Genomic DNA, 14,799 nt, shown 5'->3' with positions numbered 1-14,799 from the left:
TCAGAAACACGAGGCTAAATTATAAGACATTATTTGTTTATGCATCTGCTTTTTTTCTGGTTTCCCCTGGAATTGGAATTTCAGTATGTCAAATTCTCCTTTTTTGTTTTTTGTTTTTTTTTTTTTTTTTTGGTTAATGTTTATTTATTTTTGAGAGAGAGAGAGAGAGGGACAGAGCACGAGTGAGGAAGGGGCAGAGAGAGAAGGAGACACAGAATCTGAAGCTGGATTAAGACTCTGAGGTGTCAGCACAGAGCCTGATGTGAGGCTTGAACTCATCAACTGCGAGATCATGACCTGAGCCAAAGTTGGGTGCTTAATCGACTGAGCCACCCAAGCACCCCTCAAATTCCCCTTTTTGTCTCCACGAGCTTATTTTCATTTTCGTCCATGACAGAACCCAACATGACCCAGGAAGAAATCACATCAACAACCTTAGCCCACCTCCTGTACTCCTTGTCCTCCACTTGTGGGTAAAAATTACGACCTTGCCCTAGCTTCTTTTTGTTGTCTTCAGAATGAATGCTAGATTCTCACACTGCTCTCTTAAGTCTCCGTCTGTCCATTAGTCTTCAGAGTCAGTTCACTGCAGTAATATACCGGATTCCAAAGGTGATCTTACCAGTTTTTCTCCTTATTCTTCTTGAGAACCAGTAGGACAGAGATCAGCGTAGGTCTGTATACAACCTAGTTTCCATTTCTAACAGTAGCATTGCTCTAGAAATGGAGTAATAAGCACCAGCCAATGAACGAAATGATCTTCCTTGCCCTTGAGCTAGAGCATTGGCAAATAACTCCTAAATATTCACCACTATTAGGGGACATAAATTTGTTCTCCTTGTAAACTGAAAAATCTAGTACTATTGCCTAAATCATGAGGGAATATGCCATTTGCTACATTTCTAACACAACCGCTTCATTTAGGCCAGATTTTCAGCAGATGTCTTACCCCAAATTTGTAATTCTCTATTCTGATTTTATCATCTGCTATTCAGTCCACTCACTCCACATTACATAGGCATTGTGCTACACTTCTTATATATAATTTTCATTGTATTAATCTCAATTCACAGATAAGGAAACTGAAAATCAGTGGAGGTAAGTAAATTTTCTAAATTCTCAAACTAATAGTGAATAGAATTTGATTGAAAGCTATTTCTATACTGCTTGAAATTCAGTTCTCAATATTCAGCATACTGTATAATAACTCAACATACTGTAATAAATACTGTAGTTGAAGTTCCAAAATAAAGGAAAAAAGCAGTGATTAAATTTCTTTTTCTTTCTCTTTTTTTTTCTTGAGAGAGAGAGAGCATGCATATGTGCACACATGCCCGTGTGCATGAGTGGGGGAAGGGTAGAGGGAGAGGGAGAGAGAGACTCTTAAGCAGGCCCCACACCTAGCCCTCTGGTCTGTGAGATCATGACCTGAGACAAAATCAAGAGTTGAATGCTTAACCAACTAAACCACCCAAGTGCCCCTAAATTTCTTTCTCTTAAATAAAGTCTTGCTAAGTACCATCTAAGTGTCAAGTACTCCATTATGGCCTGGAAACATAAGGATGAGCAAGATAGAAATAGCCCATGCCTCCCTGAAGGACATTTTCTGTCAGTCTTTCTCAAGTATTTCTTGGTGTTTCTAAAGGTCAGCGTTGTCGCTGAAATATTCTGGAGACTATAGCTCCTATTTGCAGGGGCACACTAGCCCTTCAGTGACATCTGTGCTCCTTCTTCACATCCCTTTCAGCAAACTTGTTTTTTTCTTTCCAGGTTTGTATTAAAGAAACATGTCAGTAAAGCCCAGAATTTGTCACCTACAATTGCCCCTGTAGCTATCCTTTGCAAATTCTTTTTTTCCCCCCTTTGCTCTATTCTAAGAAAGACCTAGGTCAAAGATGTCTGCATCTTTAGAAATGTTTTCCCCAAAATCCAACTGTAGATGGTCAATTGTTATCTCCTAAATGTATTTTAAAGTTAAATAAACTCACGACTTGACAAAATAACCAATATCTCTTCAAATATTCTTATTTAATATCCTAATATCCATTCATAACCCTTCATGCTAAACATGCATATTAAATTTCCAAGCCACCCTCAGTATCAAGTTTCCAAATTAATTAATGTTTCTAAGTTTATTTATTATTTTGAGGGAGAGAGAGAGAGTGAGGGGTGGGGCAGAGAGAGAGGGAGAGAGAGAATGCCAAGCAGGCTCTGCACTGTCAGAACAGAGCCTGATGTGGGCCTCAATCTAATGAACCATGAGATCATGACATGCTGAAATCAAGAGTCAGACACTAAACTGACTGATCCCCCCAGGCACCTCTCCAAATAATAACTAAATTCAAAAAGGGCCCGGGTATATGGTTATATATAAAATTTTTTGATTGGTTTGTGATTCTATTATTCAATCTTTTATTAATTTGTTATCATGCTTTTTGCTGGATCATTTTTGTTCCAGAGACTCTAAAAAAATTAAATCAGTATAGTTTCTGTATCTAATATCAAGAGAACTTTCTCCCTCTAAAAGTTTGAGATTTGGGCCCAATTGCAAGAAATCTGCATCCCTTTTTAGTCTTTCATTATTTATTTTAAATCTCAGAATGTCAACTCAAAATAATGAGGGATTATTATGTTACAAAATTCAGGTGTAGAATATTAATTTATTAAAATACTTGATTTACATATATCATGCAATACTACAAAATGTAATTTTTTATTTAGCTTATAAAATATCAACAACATTGAGAAAAGCTAAGCTTTATGCTTGTACATATCCTTGTAATTAATTTTCTTTTTAACAGCTGAGGTCAAATTCCAAGCATTACTTTTGTATGTTTTTTTCCTCTTGAGTACTGATTTAAATCACTGTTTGACCTTATTTGCTCTTCATCATTAGATATTCTTCTTAACAAAGGCAACTTGCCTCACAAGCACACAGATATATTCATTTTAACTTGTAACATAAATTGATATCTAGGGCATGTCAACTGAAAATCTTAGTTATTTCCTAAAGTTGCAGGTGCTATGAAATACAGCCAACTGGAATTCATCTTCCAAATGACACTGAGTGTGGCAAAACCATGCAAGAATTACTTCCAAAAATTTTTAAAAATTAGAATACGACTAAGGATACATTTACCAAGTACAACTGAACTTTAAATATGATGAACTTATTTTTAACCCTAAACAACATAAAATTTCCAAAGCTATTTGTGCTCATCTATATTGTTCCTGATAATTATCTTGACAGGAAGAAAATTTGGAATGAAAATATTTGAAATCTGGAATTAATCAGGCAGCTTACCCGTCTAAATTCTGACCATCTAGATAAAGATTTTCAAGCAAAGTTATTCATATTAACTGGTCAAATTCTAACTATTTCAAACTATCAAATAAGACATTATCTTCTTTTTAGCCTTACACGAAACATTAAGTGTAAATATTTTATCTCAGGTCCAATATTGCCTGCACGTGTACCAAATGTCTAAATCAGGATACATGTTAATAAAACTATGTGGAATGTTCAAAACCCCAGTGTGCTCTGTTCTCTGCCAATCATAAGAAATTGCTACACTATTTATAATTTATTCTATGTCTGAAACACAAACATTTATGCATAGTTTCTTTACCAAATAGGGCTTGCCTATAAAGATTATATACTGGGATAACTTTATTTGAAAAATATGGTGATAAAGGCCTGTTCTATTTTAGTACTTCCCAATCTGTCCTTGATTTTTATTCAACCATGAAAAGTTTACATAAAAGACAGGAAGAAGTCACAATGCTTTAAAATTATAAGCCACAGAGTAATCTAAATCTAAATGTAAAGATTAATAACATAACTACAGTAATAAATTGAGACATTTAACTTAAACTCTTTTAGGACCAAATACAAGCCTAGGGTATTGAAATTATTTTCTACAGTGTAACTCCATATTCTTTTTATAAATCTCCAAATATTTTAGTCTATTTATACCAACAAATTTGAAACCATAGGTGCAATCAGGAGATGGAAGTCATACTAATTAATTTATTTACTTTTGTCTTTTTAAACTTTTTATTTAAAAATAATTTTAGACTTACAAAAAGTTGCAAATACAGTACAAAGAGTTCCCAAAACTCCTTTGCCAGCTTTTCCAAATGTAAACAAATTATGTAACCATAGTTCAATTGTAAAAATTAAGGAATTGGGACGCCTGGGTGGCTCAGTCAGTTAAGCATCCAACTTGGGCTCAGGTCATGATCCCATGGTTCATGAGTTCGAGTCCCGCATGGGGCTCTGTGCTGAGTGCTCAGAGCCTGGAGCCTGCTTTGGATTCTATGTCTCCCTCCTATGCGGGCTCAAAGTCACGAACCGGGAGATCATGCCCTGAGCCAAAGTAGGACACTTAACTCACTGAACCACCTAGGCACCCCGTGATTTTCTATTTCTATGACTCTTTCTGTCTATATTCAAATTGTACTATAAGGAAATGTTGTCTTTTTATCTATATAGGTATGCATCTATCTATCTATCTAGCTACCCACCTACCTACCTACTTACCTTATGTATTCTTTATATGTTTATTATATTAGTGCAAACTCATAGATACTTACTATAATACCTTACTAGCGTTATTATTTCTTGGCAAAAAATGTCCCAGATTTGAGCACTGGTAGCTTTGTGGAGTGTCTTCTGATTTTTTTTTTTGAAATGGCACTATTTTTTTTAGCATCTTCTTACTTTCTGCAGTTATGTGGTTGATGTTCCAAGTTCATCTTGTACTTCCCTTGACCCAGACCTAGGAGCATCAATTTTCCTTTTGTTGGTAAATGGCATTTATAAATGAATTTCTGAGCACTAGATTTGCTCATTGCTATTTGGGTGTGATTCCTTTTAGAATACAATACACACATGTATGTATGTACACATATTCACATACTTCTATATCTATACCCAACTATCTGTGCATATTTTACATTTTTAAAATATTATTTCATATTGATATTTTTTTTATTTCAGTACAACAGCACAAGTTTCATCCTGGCCTTATCCTTTTCCTTATTTGTAATGCCTGACCTGGACAGTGAGAAACCTGGCTGTCATTATCCACCATATACTTACCAGTTTGAGTGAAGTAGAGAAACCTGAACTTCTTTAACATCCCTTTAACTCTCCCTATTTGTAATTGTCTTAACATTTCCCCTATATTCATTTAGAGCCATATCAAATAGTGTCTTAAAGTTTGCTTCAACAATGAAATATAATTTAGGAAACTCGAGAAGAAAAATGTATTTAAACACATTTTTGTTCTTTGCATTGTTCTTACTTCCCTCTAGATGTTATGAGATTCCATCTTTTACCCTTTCCTCTGTTTACATAACTTTCTTTAGTCATTCTTTTATATCTGCTGATAACAAATTTTCTTTGCATCTGAAGAATGCACTGTGTTTTCTTCAGTTTCTGAAGAATATTTTCCTTGGCTGTAGTATGTGGAGGTAAGCATTCTTTTCTTTCACCACTTAAAAACTGTTGAATCTGTCTTTCTGCCCTTCTTGGTTGCTCATGAGAAGACCACTGTCATTCTAAATGGTGTTTGTTTGTTTGTTTGTTTGTTTATAGGTAAGGTGACTTTTCTATCTCACTGCTTTCAGTATTTTTGTTTGTTTGTTTTGCTTTGTTTTGTCGTGTTTTTCCTGTCTTTAGTTCTCCGACTATTATGTTTCTTGATGGGGGTTTGTTTGGGTTTATCCTGCTTGGAATTCACTCAGCTTTCTGAATATGTGCATTTGTGTCTTTTGGCAAATTTGGAAAGTTTTCTCCCATTGTTACTTTGAGTAGTATTTCTGCTACTTCCCCTTTCTCCTGTCCTTGTGGGACTCCAATGACACAAATGTTAGATCTTTTGTTATAGTCCCACAAGCCACTGAGGCTCTGGGCAATTACTTTTTTCAGTCTGTTTTCTTTCTGTTGTGCAGATTGGGTCATTTCTATTTTTCTGTCTTCAAGTTCACTTGTTTACACCCTGGTCTCCTCCATTCTACTATTGATTCCATTTATGGAGGATTTTGTTTTTATTAGTAGTATTTTGATTGTTGTATTTTTATAAAATTTTCATTTTGTTCTTTATATCTTCTATTTTTTTGCATAGACTTTCTATGATTTCACTTATTTCATGTGTTTGTTACTGCTTGTTGAAGCATTTTATGATAATTATTTGGCACCCAATAAGTATTTTTTTATCATTCCGTTTGAGATATTTTGATTCTTAATATCATGGATGATTTTCAGTTAACTCAGACATTTGGAGTATTATTTTATGAGTCTCTGGATATTATTTAACCTTCTATCTTAGATTTTTCTTTTGACACTGCTCTAGCAGGGGAAGGGGGGAGGGAGCCTTTTTACTGGGTTAGAAGCCTAGTTCCCCAATAGGTCTTCATTGACTTTTGAGCTGATGAGGGGTTCCGTGTTACTAAGGGGTATCAGTGACAATTCTAGTTCCCAAATAGGTCTCCACTGATACCTCTTAGGCTTAGTGGTGAAAAAGCTCCTCATTACTGCTTTCTCCAGGGCTTCCAGTGACACCACAGAGGCCGTGGCCTCTTTACTTCTGGGGGGGTGGTAAAAGTCCTGCCTCTCCACTAGGCCTCCTCTGATACCACCCCAGCAGTTAGAAGGAAGAATGCTTCAGTACTCCCAGATGGGAACAGAAGTCCACCCTTTCAGGAGGACTTTAGAGTTTATCTTATATAAATTTTACATTTCTTATTTTGTTTGTCCAAATATGTTAACCTTATTTTTTGCTAATGTCAATGAAGTTTTTCGTACCGTTATGTCATCAAACTGGTTATGTTTTGTATGTATGGAGGCCATTGATTTGTGTATGTTAATTTTATATCCTGTCACCTTATTGGAGATTATGGGCAATCTCTCCATTTTGTTTGTTTGTTTGTTTGTTTGTTTTTTAGTGGAAATGTCTCTATAGATTCTCCATTAAGTAAGAAACTGACTTTAGGACTAAAGCATATGTATCATAGCATATAAGAACGTCTCTAGAAAGTTCTATTTCCTTGAATATTTTCTATACATGAAAAATAAATGTTGAATTTATTGAAGATATTTTTAGCAACTAAGGAAAATTTTTATATATTTTGTTATTATGTGAGATATTAATGGAAATACTAATATTGAACCAATCTTGAATTTCTGGAACATATTCAACTTTTTCATAGTGTATGATTTTCTTAATGTGACTTTGAATTCTGTTTGCTAATATTGTACTTGGTATTTTGCATCAATATGAAGTACTATTGGTCTGTAGTATTCCTTGCTTATAATATCATTGTCAGACTTAGTTATCAATAATATATTTGCTTTATAAAAATAATTAGAAAGTGTTCATTCATCCTCACATGTCTAAAACAGTTTATGGATCACTCAGCTAGCCAGATTTCAGAATCAAGTAGCTTAGAGCCATTGAAGTAAATAATCAGGTTGGTGTAAATCCCAGTAGTGAAACTGAGACTACAAGAATTCTATAGACTCCTGACAAACCAGAATTAGCAGAGTTCCAGGAAGATAGAATTCTCAAGTTTATCTGACTAAAGCACTGAAGAAAACACTATATGAGCATTTGTTTGAATTAAGGCCTCTTAATGATGCAAATTTACAATAATATGGCAGTTCATATCATCTTGGATTACTGTACATTTATACCCACCAATTTGCATTAAAGAACACAATCTGATTAGATAAGACTCTTAAAAAGGTAAAAACAGCTTTTTCTTTTATGTTTTAATGTATATACAAAGTTAGGTCCACATCCTCTGTATGTATTATGGGTAACAACTCTAGTGTTCCTGTATCCATTTTGAATTATTGGACATAATGACAAATATATGAACAAAGATAAGAAACAAAGAAGCCCTCATTCTCAATGTCTAGTCACTTCATGGATCATATCAAGCACAATGACAGTGGTTTTACTAACTTTCCAGAACATCAATTTCATTATACATAAAATGGGAAGACTAACAACTTGCACTAAATATGATATATGATATAATTTGTGTGAAAGTAGTTAACAGAATACTTGGCTGACAGCAGGTGTTCACTATGCTGTTGTAGAACCTTCTTTAGTTTCAGAAGTTCTACTTGAACCAAAATAATTAAAAGTCAAAAACCTTGAGAAAAATATTTGTAACATATTTCAAAAATATTTAACCTTTATTATATAAAACATTAACATAAATTAATTTAAAAAAATTGGGAGACTACATAAAGAACAGTTATGACCCCAGATTCCCTCTTTTATTTTATTAATTAATTAATTAATTTATTTAGAGAGAGAAAGCAAGTTGGGGAGGGGCAGAGGGAGAAGGACAGAGAGAATGTTAAGCAGGCTCCATGTTGAGCTCTATGAGGAGCCTGACACAGGGCTGGCTCTCAGAAACCATGAGATCAGGACCTGAGCCAAAATCAAGAGTTTGATGCTTAACTAACTGAGCCACTTAGGTGCCCCCACCCCAGGTTCCCTCTTAAGCTATGTAGAGATAAACACCTGTCTAATTCCATTTCTATGGGATGATAAGGCATTTTCGTTCATAAGAAGATTGAGGGGCACCTGGATGGCTCAGTCAGTTGAGCATCCGACTTCACTCAGGTCATGATCTCATAGTTTGTGAGTTTGAGCCCCATGTGGGGCTCTGTGCTGACAGCTTGGAGCCTGGAGCCTGTCTCGGATTCTGTGTCTCCTTCTCTCTCTGCCCGTCCCCTCTCATACTCTGTCTCTCTCTCAAAAATAAGTAAACATTAAATAAATAAATAAATAAATAAATAAATAAATAAATAAATAAAAAGAAGATGGAAAGAGAGGGGATAGGAGTCAGTCACCAACTATAGCAGAGAGTGGGGGAGAGGGGTAGTGATGAAAAATGGAAATTCTCTATATTAATATATAGTTTCTAGCTCCCTTTGGGATTTCTGAGCACTATATGCCAAGACTTTATCTTCCCTTCCTCTAAGCCTCAAATAGGAAATTGGGGAGAATTCTTTGGAGGGATCTGGCCCAGGAAAAATTACAGATAACAATATGTGTGGATTTTACAAATAAAAAAGCCACATCCACCTTTGCTTGTTCTATTAGATAGGCATATAGACTGTTGAAATGCTTTTCCCACTCCAAACAAATCTTCTAATGAACATTTTAGCGCCTCATTCTTAAAAGTGAATGGATGCACAAGACATGCAAGTACATGAAAGACAGACACTGATGTTAATGATCCGGAAACAAAGTGGGAATTAGAGGAAACAGAAGCAATTCTGGGAGAGAAGAAGATTGCAAAGAAGCAAACAGAAACTGCTATTAACATTCTTAGGAAAATAAGGACAATTTCGAGTTACATGAAGAAATAACAATATACAATAAAAATTCAGAGAACAAGGAAAAATAAATTAAAAAAAAGAATAGGTAAAAGATTATCAAAGAATTATATCATAAACTAGGTAATATGATTTTCTTAAAAAAGTAAAATAGGAGAGAAAATATAAGACAATTAGAGACTAGGGGTACCTGGGTGGCTCTGTCTGTCAAGCATCCAACTCTTGATTTCAGCTCAGGTCATGATCTCATGGGTTTATGAGTTTGAACCCTGCATTGGGGCAATGACAGTGCAGAGCCTTCTTGGGATTTTCTATCTCTCCCTCTCTCTCTGCTTCGCCCTCCTCCCTTTCTCTCCCTCAGAATAAATCAATAAACTTAAAAAAAAAAAGAAAATTAGAGACTCAACACAGGATATCCCAAATTGAAGTACTAGGGAATTAAGACTTAAGAAACAGATAAAAAGGAAATTGTTGAAGAAGTTATCAAGGAAAGTTTCCAAAACTAAGAGCATCAATTTTAAAATTTAAAGGCCTAACTAAATGCTGAGAATAACTACATCAAAGCAAATGATCATGAAATTATAGAACTTCAAGAAAAAAGAACAGTCCCTAAAGGCTTACAAAAAGGAAAAAGAAAACAAAACAGTTTACATAGGAAAGACTAGATTGAGCATGATGTTAGATTTCTCAAAACAACTAGACGGCAAGTGAAAATGAAGCAGTGTGGTCAACATTCTGAAGAGAAACCATCTCCAGCCTCAGCTTCAGTATTCTATCAAGCTATTAATCAGTTATAAGTATAGATCAAGTTCATACATGTCACCTTCAGAAAAATCCTCTCCCTTGTATTCTTTTAAAGAAAGCTAATAGAAGATATGCTCCCACAAGAAGTGTACCAAGAAAGAGGAAGTCATGGCTTTCAGGAAATAAGAGATCCAATCTAAGAGGGAGTGATTTATAGTGAGGATAGCTTCCAGATGACAGTGGTAAGGCCATGCTCAGAGAGACCAGTTTAGATCCGACAAGCAGACAGGAGAACTCAACAAAGAAAAAAGATGAACTAAATATTTTTCTCAAGAAAAAATATGAACTAAATAATCGCCCAGTGCAGAACTTGATGTTATATCTGTGAATAAATATTGATTCAATTAAAATTGGTACATGACAATATTGAAAGAATTGGTATTGGGTTATACGTTCGGGGGGGGGGGGCGGGATATAAGGCAAAAGTGAGCTAAACATAAAACTTCCATAAGAGGAATGCAGTGGATTATGTGTCAACCAAACATCCAGAATGTAGACATTTTAATATATCATTTAGATGTATAGAGGTAAATCCTAAAAGAAATAGCTAAAATAACATAATGGGCTTCAGGGGGGCTGGAATCATGATATGGAGAGGCAAGGCAAGGGACCGCTATTGTTCATGCTAAGGGTTACTGAATTTTTTATATATTAGAACTGGGCACATATCAATCAGATAAAAACAAAATTTCAGTTTCAAAATAATATACAAGAGAGAAATATACATATTTTCATCAAAACAAGAGAAGAGAACCTAAAGAAAATTAAAAGCCGAAAGAACAAATAGCAAACACTCATTTACAAAATTATCACCATGTTAATGGTTACCATAGGCTTTTGAAAACAACAAAAATAGTTTTGACTCTTAACCTGGTATACATTTCTTTCTTTCGTTTCCTTTTTCTGTTGCTAATCTCATTTTTGCATTCAGGGGTTACTATTTTCACCAAGCCTGTAGTGTGATTACTGTAGCATTTCTCACAAGTTTGAATTGCCATTGTAGAGTTCTGACATTTCTGGCCCTTGGAGGTTTGCAACTAAAGTGTAAGTTTACATCCCACTGTGTAAGTTGTAGAGAGAGGAGATGAGAGGAATTATAGGAAGGCATCTCTGCACATCTGTTTGTACAACTCTTAATGCATGCATGTGGTTTTAGTGAATGTTAGATGGGATGGAGAAAAGGCTAAGTCCTCTTCTTTCCAGTTGTTTTTGAAAAACGTGCATAGACACATATGAATTCATTTATATGCAATTATATATATATATTAGTGTAATTAAGCACTTATTATATATACAATATGTATATGTATATGTATATATACACACTTTTTTTTTTGTCCAGTTACCACCTCCACTCAATTGCCAACTTGGTTCTTAGTCTTTTTCTCCTATCCTTTTCCATTCACATCTCTCACCCACCCCCATCCATGAAATCTGTATTAACAACTTGGTAGATATCATTATCTATTTTTCTCTATACATATGTAACATTACATAAGAATATATAAGAAAATATATATACACATATACATATGAGGGAGGTTTTGTCACTGATTTATAAAAATGATACTGTGAACCTTTTCTTTATTTTCTTTCCTCACTTATTATTAAATCATGGAAATAGTCATAAATCAGATCAATTATTCTTTTTGTGTCTGCATAATAGTTCATAATGCAAGTGGACTATTTTTACCTAAGTATTTTCCTTTTGAGAGTCATATTTTACTGTTTGCCTTCTGAGAACAAGACTGAAATAAAACCATAACCTTTTATTAATACTTTAATTAATAAACTAGCTTAAACTAGTTAAATTCAATATTTTTTCAATGACAATAAAATATCATCTTTTTATTATATATTAGTGGCTAAATATTTTTCTCTGTTTTTTGTTTTTAGTATAAATGTAGATATGCCCTCTTCTTCTGTGGTTGAAAAGAAAGAGTTCTGAGTTAAGAGAATGAGTTAATATTGGCAGTAGTCCTGGGGAATATAAATAAAGGGAGGAAAGCTGTACCTGGGAAGCCACTGTCAAAATATGGATTCCAGAAAGGAGGGGGGGGGAGCAAGATGCATCTTCTGGGCCTTCCATCCAAGCTCTTCTCCAGTTCTGCAGCTATCGAATAAGGATTTCAGTTCATTTGGCATGCAAACTAAACCACAAATATTTTACTCTAACAATGCTACCAGTGAAGTTAATGCTATTTCCATTTCCCTCTCCTCTCCTTTATTTCCTTCCATTCTCCTTTACTTTCTCTCCTTTTTCATTTTTCCTTCTTCCTCCTTCCCTGGATATTTCTTTCAGATACTTTTCTCCATCCCTTTAATACAGCCTTCACTTAACCTTGCCCTTTCCACTAAAAGAAAGGATATCGTCAACTTCCTCCTCACAAATGTTTTAGAGATTAAAATTTGTGTCAAATAGATTCCACATGACACATACTTAATTCATTTCCAGATGTATAAATTGCTGAGCAGCTCTATCTGAATAATGACTTATGTGATGACTAAACCCTTCTCAAATTAAATGTGTATTACATTTACCTCCTTTCCACAGACAAAAAAGCCATCATTTATCTACTGGTAGAAAATGAGGTTGGGGAATGCTAATGTAGAAGCCTGCCAGAAGCTGTCTGACTGGAGCTTTAAGAATAGAAACCGTTAGTCCACATCAGAGAAGGCCCCAAAAGTGGTGGTGGGTGGGGATAAAGAGAATCTATGACTAAGGGAAAGAATCCAGATGATAAAAAAAGCTAGTTTTGAGGGGAGTAGGAAGAAAGTGATACCAAAAAGAAAAGTGAAAAAAAGATATCTGACATGCAATAAACTCAGAGAAATGAAGATAAAAGATACAGCTAAAATTTAATCAGAAAGAGCCGAGGAGGAACAATTTTGCAAAGGGTTCTAGGCTGGAGGTTGAGGAAATTATCAGAGTCTGAATTCATGAACCAGAGCAGTAAGAGGAGCTTTGAGTTTCAAGGTAGGATGACAATTAAGTGAACAGTTTGAACTAACTTCGGAGATGTGCCTGAAACCAGACCTTCCCAGCTTAAATGGCCAGAAGTTGAAAACAATGTAACATAGGGAGCCTGGGGACCAATCTAATTGAAAACCAATGCAATGCATTTGGATTAATTAGCATGTCTTCCAGGTCTGTATAAAATGAATTCTCCATTCAGAAAGCAGAAATAACATCCTGATACAATGTACAAGTGAACCTTCTAGTTCATTTTGTACCGTTGCCATTTGGTAGAAAATGACTTGAATGATTTCTCTTGGCATGCTGATCTGTATATGATTACAGTGTCATTGAAAAAGAAGCTTACTGATTTATCCCTTTCATAGTGACAGCATGAATGAGAGCAGAGGCACAGCTAAGAACCTTTCTGTTGGATACTATGTCTACTTTAAAAAATTTTTGACTGTTACTGCTTTCTAAAAATGAGCCATACCACTTAAAAATGCAACTTTAAAGCAAAAATTGTAACATTAAATTATAAAATTTCAAATTAGAAACATTGGTCACTAGCTAGCTGACTAAGAATGGGAATTTATGGCTTGAAGGTGTATTTAAGAACACTTTTTCATGTGGGTAATACAATTGATGGGAGCATTTGGCTAATAATGGGCACTTGAGGGTCCATGCAAGAGTCAGTAAGACTCCTTAATGTGTTCTCTTAATGGGCCATTACTTTCTATTTTGAGGGTTATCAAGGCTGCATTATTTATTTAGTTATATATTGGATTTAGAAACTAAGCTCTCAAAGCCTAGCTGAGAGTAGCGTTTATTGAGTACCTACTCTTCTAAACTCTTAAACATAATGCGCTCATGACATGGCCCTTCCCTTCTAATAGCATGATTATATACTGTTTTTAATATACTTATTATTTTTCTATTTGATAATATAATTCTTTAATAGCCATATGGGAACCTCCACACAGCTAGTTAAACCTGGAAAAACTCTTAAAGGGAGCAATGTGGGTGAGCTTTTTCTCCCTTGAGCCACAGGAGGTTGTAAACTTCTTTTCTTTCTGTTAAAACTCATTTCCCTTCCTGGTTCCCACTTTGTCTAACATTTTATTGTAATGTTCCTGGAATCTATTTTGTAGACTTTTTTTTTGGCTATAACTGTGCATTGCAGTTTCCACTTACATTGTTTTCTCTTAATGAATTCTGTGCCTTTCAGAAGACAGTTATACTTTATCTTTTGTATTATAATTGTGCATCCTTTTGCATGTAATGGACTAATAGAAGAATATAAAGGATATAAAAGATCGGAGCTTCACAATCTTGGGACTAAGTAATGTTTACATTTTTAATTTTGCAAAAACTGTGATTTGGGCCAGAAACTGTCAAAATAACAGATCTTACAGCTTTTAGAATATTATCTCTGGGAAACTTTTCCCAATAGCCTCCATCTCCCACTCAATTCAATTTGCAACCATCTGAATCTTATAGACTTTATGCCTTGATAGGATTTGTTTGGTTCTTTGTAGTTCCTCTAATTCTTTCCCCTGTCTTCTGCCTTCCTGCCATTAATCAAACAATTAACAAATACTTTGTCCACTTTGCTAAGCTGCAAATGCTACACAAGAGGTAAAAATTCAATAAGTGCTTTAAAGGGACATAGACT

This window comes from Prionailurus viverrinus, chromosome A1 (assembly GCF_022837055.1).
Source record: "Prionailurus viverrinus isolate Anna chromosome A1, UM_Priviv_1.0, whole genome shotgun sequence".
Taxonomy (NCBI): domain Eukaryota; kingdom Metazoa; phylum Chordata; class Mammalia; order Carnivora; family Felidae; genus Prionailurus; species Prionailurus viverrinus.
Note: the sequence above shows the minus strand (reverse complement) of the source record.